Source organism: Leuciscus leuciscus (genome assembly GCF_965113295.1).
Source record: "Leuciscus leuciscus genome assembly, chromosome: 15".
Classification (NCBI taxonomy): Eukaryota; Metazoa; Chordata; class Actinopteri; order Cypriniformes; family Leuciscidae; genus Leuciscus; species Leuciscus leuciscus.
In genome coordinates, this window is record NC_138739.1 from 19,443,994 (window position 1) to 19,458,401 (window position 14,408).

The following is a 14,408-nucleotide window of genomic DNA, read 5'->3' on the forward strand; positions in this document are numbered from 1 at the left end:
AAATTTGTGTATAACTTAGAAGTTAATACTTGTTCATAACCACTTTAAGCAACGTCGTATTCTTTTTATTTTGATAATTTTATTTACGTCTTCAACAATGTTATTAAAATGTTCAGGCACTGAGACAAAAGGTTGATATCTTTGTGAGTATCATTCCTTTGGTTAAAGGAATTTCCCATGACAATCTCTTTGAAGTGAAGTTTCAGAATTAGCTTCACCCCGAAGCCATTTGCTTGTTGGTTGCAGCTGGGGTTGTTCCATGTTAAAATAATTTCCTTGTTTACAGTCTTGCTTCGTTATAGAATGAATCAGCGTTTTAATGAATATAAAAATAAATAAAAAAAACACTAAAAAACAACAACAACAACAATAAGGTTTAAATAAAAATGAATAAAATGTCATACAAAAAATAGTTATTAATCAAATAAATAGATTAAATGATTGAAATTGACAAGTACATCAGCAAACACTAATATGAAACATTTTTTATTGAACAATAATAACCATTATATAACAACAAATAACAGTAATTAAAAATATATATTTTGGTGCCTACATTGCAATATGATTGTTCAGAAATAGGTGTACTAATGCACAACACTAGCGTTTTTAACGACATAATCAGGGTGCGCATTTTGCTGAATTTCTGCCATGCCAAATCATTTATGTTTATATATGGTTATATATGGTTTGCGAACGTATAGGTGCTTACAACTCATTTATTGCTGGGATGTCCAGGTTGTGCAGTGACACTTAACTTTGGAACTATTTCTACAATATTTCTTTGCTTGCTACATTGACTTTATTTACGTTCATGTCTATATTAGGGCTATATGTGGTCCGAAACGGACGTGGGCTAAATTTGGATCTAATCAGACGGACCAAACAAAGCTACATTTTCAAATACTTTTTTTGGGGCTAAATTTGGACCAAATCAGACGGACCAAACAAAGCCCAATTTTCAACGTCTATGTTTGGGCTAAATTTGGACCAAATCAGACGGACCAAACAAAGCCCAATTTTCAACGTCTATGTTTGGGCTAAATTTGGACCAAATCAGACGGACCAAACAAAGCCCAATTTTCAACGTCTATGTTTGGGCTAAATTTGGACCAAATCAGACGGACCAAACAAAGCCCAATTTTCAACGTCTATGTTTGGGCTAAATTTGGACCAAATCAGACGGACCAAACAAAGCCCAATTTTCAACGTCTATGTTTGGGCTAAATGAAGACTATGACGGGCCGACTTGATTTAGCCCAAAAAACAACGTCTTAATGACGTCTGGTGCTGGGTGGGTAGCAATATACAATTCGAGTGAATTTTTCTCCCTCAAAAGCAGCCTGCCTGCTACTACTAGTTGCTTTTATAAAGAAAAGCTGCCGATAATTGCTGGTCTAGGATCAGTTTTCTCCACTCCAAAATCAAATGATAAGCGCGGGCGCGGGCGCGGCTGGGCTGGCTCAGCTGTGGTCTGTGGAAAATGTAAATTGCATGCCGTGCGCACGCACGGAGATGATTCATTTATGCAGGATTTTTTTTTGATAAACAATTTTTAAATAAATGAAAGCAATATAATTAATAAATTACAAAGTTTTTATTAAATTGTGATCACTTTTCATTCATTTTAAAAATAGGTTATGACACCCATATCCGGCACTCGCCTAAAAACGCGGGTTTATCCCAGCTAACAAAAAGACGTCCCTAGAACGTCCCTGAACGTCCTCTGCGAACGTCCTCTGGACGTCTTCGTGTAGGGTTCTTTAAACGTTAGCAGGACGTCGCGGGGGACGTTCGCAGGACGTCGCGGGGGACTTTCGCAGGACGTTTGCAGGACCGTCGTGCGACGTCCCGAGGGACCTTCGTGGGACGTTTGGAAAACATTCGGGGACCTTTACAGAACGTTCATTAGAAGTCCTTTTAACATCCTTTTTTATTTTATTTTACTTGGCTAACCAAAGAAAACAGACACGTTGTAAGGAACAAAGTATTTATTTGAACAATTGTAAAGGTGTTGTGCTCTTTCCGTGTGTGTGTGTGTGTGTCTTCAAACGCGCTGGCAGCTACGTGTGTCTCCGTCGGTCAGCTGTGGGGTTAGTCCGTTGGCAATTATTCCCCCTGGCATCTAAAACAACAAAATTAACACATTCAGTAGTGCTATGATTTTATATGTCTATATGAATATGTGAAATATAACGTCGTCTCATTTCAGCAACATTTAGCAGCTAACGTTAGTTTCGTAGTGTTAGCATAACGGTTAGCAGTGGTACACGGCGGACAACTTCAGCAAACGTTTTAAAAAGTCAAATTTTCATAATATGTAATGATGTATAGTGTTTACGATAACTAATGTATACTAATCTAAAAATTAAAAATACCTTTAAGACAGACGAAAGGGAAAACACAAGGCCGCGTCTGAGGAGGACCGTCAACTGTCACTACAGCTGAGCGTTGCCATGGAGACATGGATACATGCTGCGTGCATAATGAATGACGTCACTCGCTTAGGTGCATTTGATCATAGATAGGCTATGCATTTGATCGTAACTTGCTGCCAAAATTATAGTGTGTAGCTATATGACACTTTTTTTTGTTATTTGAAATGCAATGTGCTATCAGTCTTAAGTGCAATAATTAGAATAATATTTTTCCTAAAATAACTTATTTTGAATAAAACCAGTCCTTCAATCGCCTGACCAACATTTTTACAGGTAGCCTAAATTAGGATACATTTGTCTTATCTGTGTTATTTTCCACTTTCTTTCCAGCATGTGCTATAAATAATATTTTTACTATAGTTTATTTTCAGTTATAAAACTATAACCTCAATCTGCAAAACAAAAACCATGTTTTTTAGATAAAATCCATTATCACAGTTAATTTAATGGATAAACAAATCCCCTTTTAAATCCAATATGGGTTTATATTTTAGTTTAATCAGTCATTTGTCTGAGTTGCAAGATGTCCGGTCTAATGATAAAAATCAAAGGCATGGGCGACTGGATTGTGTGTTGTCATGGAAATGGCATGTGAGGGAGACGTTCGCAAACTGGCACGGATAAATGTCCTCAGAACGCCCATCAGTGAACGTTCCAAAGCGGACCAGATGCGGACGTCCTCCGAAGGTCCGCTCGGGAACGTTCCAAAGCGGACCAAATGCGGACGTCCCCCGAAGGTCCGCTCGGGAACGTTCCAAAGTGGACCAAATGCGGACGTCCCCCGAAGGTCCGCTCGGGAACGTTACAAAGCGGACCAAATGCGGACGTCCTCCGAACGTCCGCTCGGGAACGTTACAAAGCGGACCTAATGCGGACCTAAGGGGACGTTCAAAACGTCCGGGGGACGTCCCCTGTTTGCTGGGATGTGCTTTAGAAAAAAAAAAGTGATTTAGGCTATTAGGCTAATTTTGAGCTGGCAGCCAATTTAGTCGACATAATGGATATACGAACATTTTTCAAGACAAAGACTTCAAGCTGCAACGATCTAAACAACAGCCCTTGCCCATCCAATTCAAGTGTGCAAATATCTGACAAAAACTTAGAAGAAAGCTCGTCTTCACAGATATCAACAGATACAGCCGGTGAGTCTGGCTGCACCAGGCCTTGTGAACGGATCTTTGAGTGTGTTACCAATAAATGCAGCACACCTGTGGATTTGGGCACAAAGGAAACTGGACCATCACAACCCTACTTGCCCGAATACCCCAAAACATTGTTCGGTAAGCAGAACCGGTCATTTTCGTCCGATTACTATAAGACATATTCATTCATTGAATACAGCAAAGAGGCAGACGCGATTTTCTGCTTCCCATGTAGATTGTTTCAGTGCAGTTCTAGTGGTGCATACAGAGATCCTGCTTTTATTGCAAATGGAGTATGTGACTGGAAGAATATATTAGCAAAGTTACAGAAACACGCAGACGGAGCACCACATCGTCAGTGCAGTGAGCAGTGGCACTGCTTTGAGCAAACCAAAGCTACTGGTTCCATCGCTGCACAGTTAAGTGAATCTCACAGGACCTCAGTGCAGAGCAATAGGGAATATGCAGCATCCATTGTTGACATATTGCTCTATATAGGAAAACAAGGACTTGCACTGAGAGGGCACGACGAGAGAGAAACGTCTGCAAATCGTGGGAACTTTTTGGAGCTGTGTGACTGGTACGCCAGACGTGACGACGCTTTCTGCGCTCGATTAAAGGCCCCGTTCAATCTAACGAGCCCTGACACACAAAATGAAATTTTTGAAATTGCTTCTGGTTTAGTCAAAAACAAAATAATCCGCGGCATCGAAAACAATGTTTTTTTTACTGTTCTAGTGGACGAAGCACGGAGTTTTAAAGAGGAACAAATGGCCGTGTGTGTGAGGTACACAGAGAAGCTGGAGATAAAGGAAAGATTTCTAGGATTTGTTGACTGTTCTGAAAGAGTTGATGCTACTGGAATTTATGGACACATAAAGCACTTTCTGGATGCGTGTGGAATCTACACTTTACCCATTGTTGTACAAAGTTATGACGGAGCGGCTGTCATGTCCGGTCACGTAAACGGAGTTCAGCAGAAACTCCGTCAAGACCATCCATCTGCGGTGTACATTCACTGTATGGCCCACAAGTTGAATTTGGTTTTGGTCGATGCATGCAAGGTAAATCGTACAGCATCTACGTTTTTTCACATCCTCGAGAGTCTGTATGTGTTTTTCTCACAACCAGGCACACACCATGCATACCAGCAGCACCAAAAGGAGCTTGGGGTTAAAGCCGAACTGACAGCACTCAGTGACACGAGATGGGCGTGTCGATGGAAAAACATAGCAGCTGTCAAGACTTCCATAAGAGCCCTGCTCTCCACTCTTTCCGAGCTCTCTGTTCCCCCTTATCGTAGGTTTGTTGAGGCATCCGGTATGGCAAGCCGTTTTAACATTCAATCATTTAAACCGACTAGTCTCTATTTTCATGCTACTAGTACTTATTTTTTAGATACTAGTATCTATTCCATTAAGTACTAGTACTTATTAATTAGCTACTAGTGCTTATTCTTTAGGTACTAGTGCCTATTCTTTAGATACTAGTGCTTATTCTTTAGGTACTAGTACTTATTCAATAGATACTAGTACCTATTTATTAGATACTAGTATTTATTCCGAATGTTACTAGTAAGATTTTTTATTTTACTAGTCACAACTGCTTTTTTACTCGTCTTATGTTATGACTAGTCAGAAATGCCACTGGATAGTTCAATTAAAAATCTTACTAGTAAAATAAAAAATCTTACTAGTAACATTTGGAATAAATACTAGTATCTAATAAATAGTTACTAGTATCTATTGAATAAGTACTAGTAGCTAATTTATAAGTACTAGTATCTAATTAATAGGTACTAGTATCTAATGAATAAGTACTAGTATCTAATGAATAAGTACTAGTATCTATTGAATAAGTACTAGTATCTAATGAATAAGTACTAGTATCTATTTAATAGGTACTAGTATCTATTTAAAAGGTACTAGTATCTAATGACTTAGTACTAGTGTTTATTGAATACATACTAGTATCTAGTAATAGTTACTAGTATCTAAAAAATAAGTACTAGTACCTAATAAATAACTACTAGTATCTAATATATATGTACTAGTCACAATTGGAATACATACTAGTCAGAACTGAATAGTTGATATCTGAATGACAGATCCCCATAGAAGTCAATGGCAATTTTTTTTATTTGTTACTAGTAACAAAAGAATAGTTACTAGTCACTATTGGAATAAGTACTAGTATCTAATGAATAAGTACTACACTGTAAAAAATAAAAAGTTGAGTAAACTTAAAAAAGTAAAGCAACCAGCTGCAAAGCATTTTTGAGTTTACTCAACTTCAGTGGTCGAAGTTCATCCAACTACCAGTCCAACTCAAAGAAATGAGTTAGCACAACTACTGAGGTCCTGAAGTTGAGTAAACTCAAAAAAGCTTTGCAGCTGGTTGCTTTACTTTTTTAAGTTGATTAAATTTTTTACTTTTTTTAGTTGATTCAATTTTTTACTTTTTTAAGTTGATTCAATTTTTTACTTTTTTAAGTTGATTAAACTTTTTTACTTTTTTAAGTTAATTCAACTTTTTCAAATATCTCACCCAGATACTTGTATAGCCTTCACATTAAGAATCCAAATGCAGGGAGTAAACCACACTGTAAATACAACACAATACAAAAGACATTGCTATCATTACAGAACTTATTTATTGACAAATATTCTGCAAAACAACACATTTTCTATTTGCATTAGGTACACATATTTTAAGGTGATGAAGTTCTATTCCACTCTTCAAGATTAATAAAAATAAAAAATAAATGCACAAAATTAGAGTACAAACTGGAATAAATAAATGCTCAACCTTACAATTATCCATATGGATTGCAGCTACTTGGACAATCTTTTGAAGGACTATGCAAAATAAATCAGCCTTGCGGAGCACTTTAGGTCAAGATAAATAAACGTTTTTTTTTTCTAAACAAACTAAACAAATTTTTTCTTAACCACCAGTTACTACTGGTGTATTTTAATACTTTAGGATAGTCCATTGGGGCCATAAATCAAGCCAAAGAGGAGAGTAACAACTGTGGCAAAGGTCTTGCACATTATCTGGCCCAATCTGCTCTTATAGTACTACAGAGAGGCACCTTATATTTGGGTTTGAGTGGCAACATCATCTTCAACGATAGTTAAGATCCTCATCTTCTCCCCTTGTGAATGTCTTCTGGCTCTGTGTCCTGCAGTAGAAAATAAATCAGCATAAAATTAGGGTCATTTTTATTTTATTTTATTGAATTATGTTAGACCAGAGTGTCCCTAAAGGTCTGCTCATGTAACTTCACTTGAAACACGGTCATGTTTAACCTTATGATTGTGCACTGTATTGTTTTAACAGGTTAGATATCAGAGGGAATGTCTCCAGACAGTGTTGTGAAACAGTCATTTTCGACTGTCTTTGCTTTGATAAAATAACAACTTGTTGAATTTGTGCTATCAGGTGAAGTCAAACTGATCACTGAGAAAGTTTCAACTACGATTATTTAATAAAGTATTTTTTACCATGACTTTGTCTGTTGATGATAAGTTTTGTATATCACACAAAACCTATCTCTTAACAGCATCTGGTAAATAGGTGAAATATATCAGGTGTGAGTGTATATGCTGATGATCTTCTTACCAGGCAAGTCTTCAGAATGTTTCCAGACTTTTCCCTCATAAACAAAGGCAGACCTTTAAGAGTTGTAGACTTTCTTTGAGGAAGCACATTGGAGTTTCTGTGTCTGAAAGACAGAAAAACAAATATGGAACAAGTTACAAAGAGAAGCATGGGAATTATTTTTTTATTTTTTTATTTTTTTTCTGATTTAAACTGTGTTGTGAAGCACTTTGTGGCCCTTGTCTGTGAAAGGTGCTATATAAATAAAGATTACTTACTTACTTACTTACTAATTACCTTGAAAAAGAGATGGCACCATTTAGCCTTTAACCAGAGAGATATGATCAAATAATTACTTGATGATCAAGTTGGTCTAGGAGGATCTTCATCTCATCTCCATACGCTCCACCACTTGCTTTGTACGACTAGATGTGTATTCATTTAACCAAGAGAAAAAGGTGCTCTTCGGATCAGTTTGTGTGATCCTGTAATACTCAGCAGAGAGCAGAGACCCTAAAAAACAAAAAAAACATTGTTGAAACAGTAAGAATTAAGTGTAGACCAACACAAGTAAATTCAGTTCAACTCACCTGATCTTTTCAAAAATAAAGGCCACTGTTTTAGCACATCCAAGGATCTTGTCACTGTACTGATGTTCTTTAGTCTAAAAAGGACAAATACAACAGAACAAAGATACATAATTTTATTAAACAAAACAACAACAACAAAAATCAGTTACAGTAAGTTAATTTAACATGTAGTAAAAATAATAAAGAAATTGAATAATCAAATGTGAAAAAGAATCAATGCATAGTTTTCACTGTATTTATTAAATATGACAGATATTAAAGATACAAAAGTTATTATAAGAGCAGTGAGCTATTTTGTCTTTTGTAGCCTAATATTTGTTTAAGGATACACAATATTTGTATCTTATTCACTTTAAAACATACTGCACACATACTACCCATTCTATTATTTAATATGCAAAGTTAACATACATATTTTTAACATAACACATTCGTTTTGCATATGAAGAGTTCAGATGCAAAAGCCTCTAAGTGCCATCTGAAATTTTCTTCTAAAATTATCATTTTTATCAAGCTTGTATATTTAAGTTCAGTAATTTCACTTAAATGGCAATGAAAATTACCTATTAATTATAATTTAAGTGAAATTACTGAACTTAAATATACAAGCTTGATAAAAATGATAATTTTAGAAGAAAATGTCAGATGGCACTTAGAGGCTTTTGCATCTGAACTCTTCATATATAGGCCAATATTATAAAATTTTTCCTCTAAATTGTATTGTATTTAATTATATTGCACTGACTGAGCCTCAACCTAAGCATGTACAAACTGTAACTGAAATTTGTATACGTGACAAATAAACTTGAAATTAAATTGAACGGACTGCGGTCACTTTAAGAGCTCATGAATCTAATACTGAAACATCTAGGTTTCACCAAATTGGTTATGTTCATTTAAGACATTGCTGACCGTGTTTACTTGAATACTTTTTTTATTTTGTTTTTTTGTTATTGACATAATTGTATGTGTATGTCACTATTAAATCGCAATACGCCACGAAAGATAGCTGAATTCGCACTCAGATTCTGTCCGAGTCCGAGAGAAGCAGCATTCTGTCTCTCAATCAACGCAAGCACCGCATTTAAGTCTTTATTCACGACTTACTGAGCTTAACATTTTTAACATATTTTAAACACCATGCACGTCCTTGTCCTTCTTTTCTCATTCAAGCATGTTTCCTCACTCTAACGTTAGTCTGGGTAACTTGACGTTAGCACGCTACGTGGATAATCTCTAACAATAGAAACTTATCGTCACCACAAAATATATCTTTTAACATAATACTATATTTTATCAACATATGTGTGCAATTTATAGCCTATTTTCATGTATAAAGCTTAAAGAAAACTTACCTCAATCAGATGAAATCCAGTCCCTTCGATAGCGTGGTTGAAGGAGGAAACCCCGAGAGTAACGTACAGCGAGACAGACTGCGCATGCGCGATGACGGGAAGTTAAACGTTCGAACTATGAAATCAAAATATTAAGTTTTCTCAACTTAATTGTTTGTGTTCATTGGACAAAATAGTAGTACACTTGCAGTTAAATAGTTTTCATAAGTAAAGTCAACATTGCAGTCAAAAATTTGCCCACTCAACTTAAAATTTTAAACTGAGTTAACATTTTGCAAGTTGGATTTTTTACAGTGTAGTATCTATTTAATAGGTACTAGTATCAAATGAATAAGTACTAGTATCTAATAATAAGTACTAGTAACTAATGAATAAGTACTAGTATCTAATAAATAAGAACTAGTATCTAATGAATAAGTACTAGTATCTAATGAATAAGTACTAGTATCTATTTAATAGGTACTAGTATCTAATGAATAAGTACTAGTATCTAATGAATAAGTACTAGTATCTATTGAATAAGTACTAGTACCTAAAGAATAAGCACTAGTATCTAAAGAATAGGCACTAGTACCTAAAGAATAAGCACTAGTAGCTAATGAATAAGTACTAGTACTTAATGGAATAGATACTAGTATCTAAAAAATAAGTACTAGTAGCATGAAAATAGAGACTAGTCGGTTTAAATGATTAAATGTTAAAACGGCTTGCCATACATCCGGTCTCTTAAGCCATCTCAAGAAGGCCACGTTCTGTGTGTGTCTTTTGGTGTTTTACCATGTTTTCAGTATGATCCACGTTGCACATAAGGCACTACAAAAGAAAGACACGACATTATCTCAGGCCTCAAGTGTCATGGAATCTACAATAAACGGCCTTGCGAACATGAGGACCACTGAAAAGTGGGACGAAATATGGATGGAGATTGAAGCATTCTGTAATTCACTTGACATTTCAGTCAATGAAGATGAACGCGATCTTACGCATAAGCGAACTGCGAAAAGAACTGCTACGTTGGATTCCTCTGTTGTCACAAGTTCCCTTGGACAAAGAGAATACCAAACAAACATCACACAAAGCATGAAAGAGAAATGGGCCCAACAGCTCTATTTTCCTGTTTTGGATACCCTGTTGGGTGAGTGTCAGTCCCGGTTTTCCACTCAGACAATGGGAATAGCAAAGAGTGTGGATGCAGTGCTAAAATGGGACCCAGAAGGCGCGCAGTTTCTTTTAAATAAATATGCGACCACCCTCTCTATCAACCCTAAATTGGCATGTACTGAGATGAATTTACTGAAACTGAGCTCACGTCACACATCTCCTGACTTCGTTAAGGAGGCACTCTCGACTGGATTTTATCCAAACTTCGAAAAACTTTTCAAGTTGGCTCTAACATTACCGGTGGGGACCGCAACATGCGAGAGATCTTTTTCAGCTATGCAACGCGTAAAGAATTGGATGCGTTCAACAATGGGCCAGGAGAGACTTTCATCCTTGAGTCTGCTGCATATTGAGAGTGACATAACCACAAAACTAAACAACGAGGACATCATCAACGCATATGATGCCAGGTCTAAACGCAGGATTTTGCTGCATTAGGTAAGGCAGTGTTTATTTATATTGGCTGCCAGGCATACAGTACTGCTTGCTTTTTTGCTAAAATTAACAGTTTGTAAACGTGCTCTTTTATGTATCTATTTTCTAAGATGTGCACTGTAGGGTCGTAGTAACATTTTTACATTGTACCTGATTTGTTTGTATTTGCTTCGTTAATTAAAAAAAAAGAAAAAAGTGGAAGCCGCTTGCGTTAGTTGTTGCTAGGTGACACGTTGGTTAAAACTTACATGGTTATAGGTGGTAGGAAATCTATTTAAATGCATCAAGGGGAAGCGCACATCTTAGCCTTACCCTGGAGTTGGTTCACCCTCCGCCTATGACAAAGATTAATAAATACTGAAACAAATGTATTCCTCATTGTTAGTTCATGTTAGTTAATACATTAAATAATGTTAACTAATGAGATTTATAAAGTTTATTTTAACTTATTGTAAAGTGTTACCCTAAGTTTAATGGATTCATACATGCATTAATGTATGAATGTACTAATCCATACAGGTTATAAGAGCTTCAGACTTTATTTTGAATTAAATGAAGCAATATTATAAACGCATGTGATGTTGAATGGTTATTGTTGGTTTATTGTTGATATAAATTATGATTTTGTTTTATTCACAGGTGCAGCAGTGAAGAGAAGAGAGTCAGTGGTCAGAGCAGAGAGAATTCTGGGTCCATAGTTTATACCAAATTGCATTTTATACTTTTTGCATTATTTAATCCCACGTCCCAGTCAACAGCTCTTCCATATCCTGAATGAACATTTGTTTAAAAATCGATTTTTAAAGGATTTCTGTTTTTATCTTCTCTGCCATCCTTATTTGTCTTTGACTAAAACTGTTGTACGCTCAATCAGCACTTTGGGTTTTGTACATAATTTAATCATTTAGTTAAATATGAAGCAAAAATTTTAAATGTGAGCAAAGAGATATTTGATTGCGTGATGCAATTTGATCTCAGGTCAGTTGTACTTGATTTTGATTTATTTGACAGCTTCAGTACGAGTTTGAACTGACTGAATCATGTGTCATGTATTTGTGCACCGCTGAAGTTCTTGACAACTATCTGTGAAATAAACATTAATAATCATAAACACATTAGCATAAGGATATAAAATCTCATATAATTATTTTATATTGATATAATGCTGCACCTCAAACTACATCACCCTTCTAACAGAATGTAAAATGTATCTGCAGTTTCTGAAAATCAATCAACTGGACGGGGCGGAGCTTTTGATACTGCTTATGGAATAAGCAGTCTTTTTTGTATATACAGCTGTTGCTTAAACAGTCCTGTTACTGTATACATTTAATAATTCCCTGTTTCCTCCATTTCTTTTTTACTTCTGTTTGATGTTTAATGTCTTTGTATGGCTTTTTTTTCCTTTTTTTTCTGAAAGCCGAATAAAAAAGAGGGAGAAAAAAAGATTACACCGAGAATTAAATTTCTTTCGGTTGGTGCAGAACCGTTGAAAAACACACATATGACCAGGGACGTGCAGAGAGTTCCTCAGGGGCAGGGGCTCAAATGTAAAAAAGGGGCATATGCTCATCAATGTTGCATTTATTTGATAAAAAATACAGAAAAAAACTAGCCTGGAAATCCAGACCTAAATCTGAAATATTAATGGTCTGGCATCGACTAATGAAAATTGCCCAGCTCAAGGGGTGGTACCAAGCATGCATTTGAATATCTCACTGCACGCAATAGGATAACACTACGACCAATCACAACAATAAACCCCATACGCTTAGCTACCAGCGGAGCTAACTGGTAGATTAGACTCTTACCGTATCCGGTTGACAAAACAGCAAAAACGTCCTTCTTGCAAAGGAAGGATTCGAGTGCTGTCTTCTGTCCCTCTTTTAGATAAAAAGTCAAGTCTAACTCATTCATTGTAGCGGACAAAGCCGTTTCAAACAACTGGTGTTCATCCATAGCCATCTTGCAATGTGTACTTATGACTTGCAATGTATACTTATCGTCATCTGTTTAGCTTGCCTCTGGCCCGCCTATATCAGATAACCCAGATGTGATTGTTGCAGCTCAGAGTAAACCATAGACAGTAAAAGAAATGGACACAGCGACCCCATAGGTTTCAACGGAGAAAAGTGAAGTCAATTAGAAGCACTCACTCCCTGATGGCTGAGCGTACTGCGCAGACTCAAACTGAGCTTGACGACGTAGATGTGATGTGAGCAACCTGTCTGACAGTTGTAGGTCTTCTAGTAGCTGTGCCAAGAGAAATCTGAATCATTCCCTTCCAAATCTTGCAGACACTACCTGTGAGTAGGAGTTTTTCTCTATGGGCTTCTCCTTTGACTTTATCAGACTTTATGCCTCCACGTCCCCCCGATTGCCTGCAAGCTTCTCTTCCTGTCTATAAGGTAATTTATCTACTGTGCGACAGAGAGTTGCATGGTTATGACGCAATCGTTAGCCTATTTTTACAAAAACAGCTTCTACGGGGCCATAACGTAAGATACAAGGTAATGGAGCCTTTTATGCATTGTCGTGTTTCTTTAGAAATAAACAATGGACAAATAGTGTCTTTAAACTCCTCAGATGTAAAATTATTCGCTGTCAAAGTGACGCCAAAATGAATGGGAGTCAATGGAATGCTAATAGCAGAGTATGGCTTGTTAGCCAATGGATGCCCCAATAGAAGGTACACTTTCCGGATGCTGGATTACCCCCTTGAACAGAAATTATTAGTTTGAGTCTTCGGGAGTTCGGGTTCGGCTCGGCCGGGTCCTCCGAGTCTTTCGTTCTTCCTGTCAGTCTCATAGAGACTATGCTGTCAGTACCGGAAAGAGAAATGATTAGTTCATCTAGTCTTCGGGTGATTTAGGGTTAAAACCAACTCATACATACCATTGCAAATATTTGCCTTTGCAGCTGTCCGTCTCCTCCGTTTACTTCTCCTCAAACAATAATGGGCTGACTGAGTCCGAAAGGCCCTTTTGGTCTTTTCAGCTGAAAAAAGAAAATATCATTATGTTTAATATATAGGATTATTTAAAGGAAAAAGTACTGATTTACCTTACAAATATTGGATTTTACATTATTAGGCATTAAAAGCATGGTTAGTGTTGTGGTTAATATGCATTTACAACAAATATCACTTTAAAACTACCAAAACGCCTCGGTTACGACTGTAACCTCGGTTCCCTGAAGAGGGAACGAGCGTTGCGTCGAGAAATGACGCTGTGGGAACGCTTTGCGTGATGACGTCTTGAAGCACATGTAAAATCAGTCCAATGGTGTGGCGGAACGTCAGAGGCGGGTGACGTCACGTACCAGGAAGCTATAAAAGCCGGCCCGAAACAGAAAACGAAAGCTTCGTAAAGTCTGAAGTCGCGCTGACAGGCATGAAGGAGATATGGCAAGGCGACGCAACGCTCGTTCCCTCTTCAGGGAACCGAGGTTACAGTCGTAACCGAGGCGTTCCCTTTCAAGGGAACTCCCGTTGCGTCGAGAAATGACGCTGTGGGAACGTCTATACCAACGCCTCCATAGCTACAAATGTCTGTCCTGTGTGAAATCCGTAGAGCAGCACTAGGAAGACAAAACATGAGACCCTGGAGCAGAGTCTAGATCCAGAGAGTAAAACCTGACGAAAGTGTGCGGTGAGGACCAGCCTGCCGCATCACAGACGTCCTG

General features: G+C 37.1%; 1 protein-coding gene and 1 long non-coding RNA gene across 3 annotated transcripts in view; one reads left to right on the plus strand and one right to left on the minus strand.

Moving 5' to 3' along the window:
* LOC309475586 (uncharacterized protein) overlaps positions 1-11,837 on the plus strand; it is a 388,909-nt gene extending 377,072 nt beyond the window's left edge. The window contains exon 96 of the mRNA XM_082138404.1: positions 11,364-11,837. The gene's annotated coding sequence lies outside the window, so the exon portion shown is untranslated. The remainder of the gene's footprint in view (positions 1-11,363) is intronic.
* Positions 6,215-8,207, minus strand: LOC309475740. Of its 2 annotated transcripts, XR_014197828.1 has the most exons (3): positions 7,540-8,207; positions 7,205-7,307; positions 6,215-6,764 (listed from the first exon to the last, which is right to left on the minus strand). It is a non-coding gene; the product is annotated as an uncharacterized lncRNA (long non-coding RNA). The 2 variants fall into 2 exon arrangements; XR_014197829.1 differs by having other exon boundaries at positions 6,215-7,307.
* Positions 11,838-14,408: the final 2,571 nt, after the last annotated feature.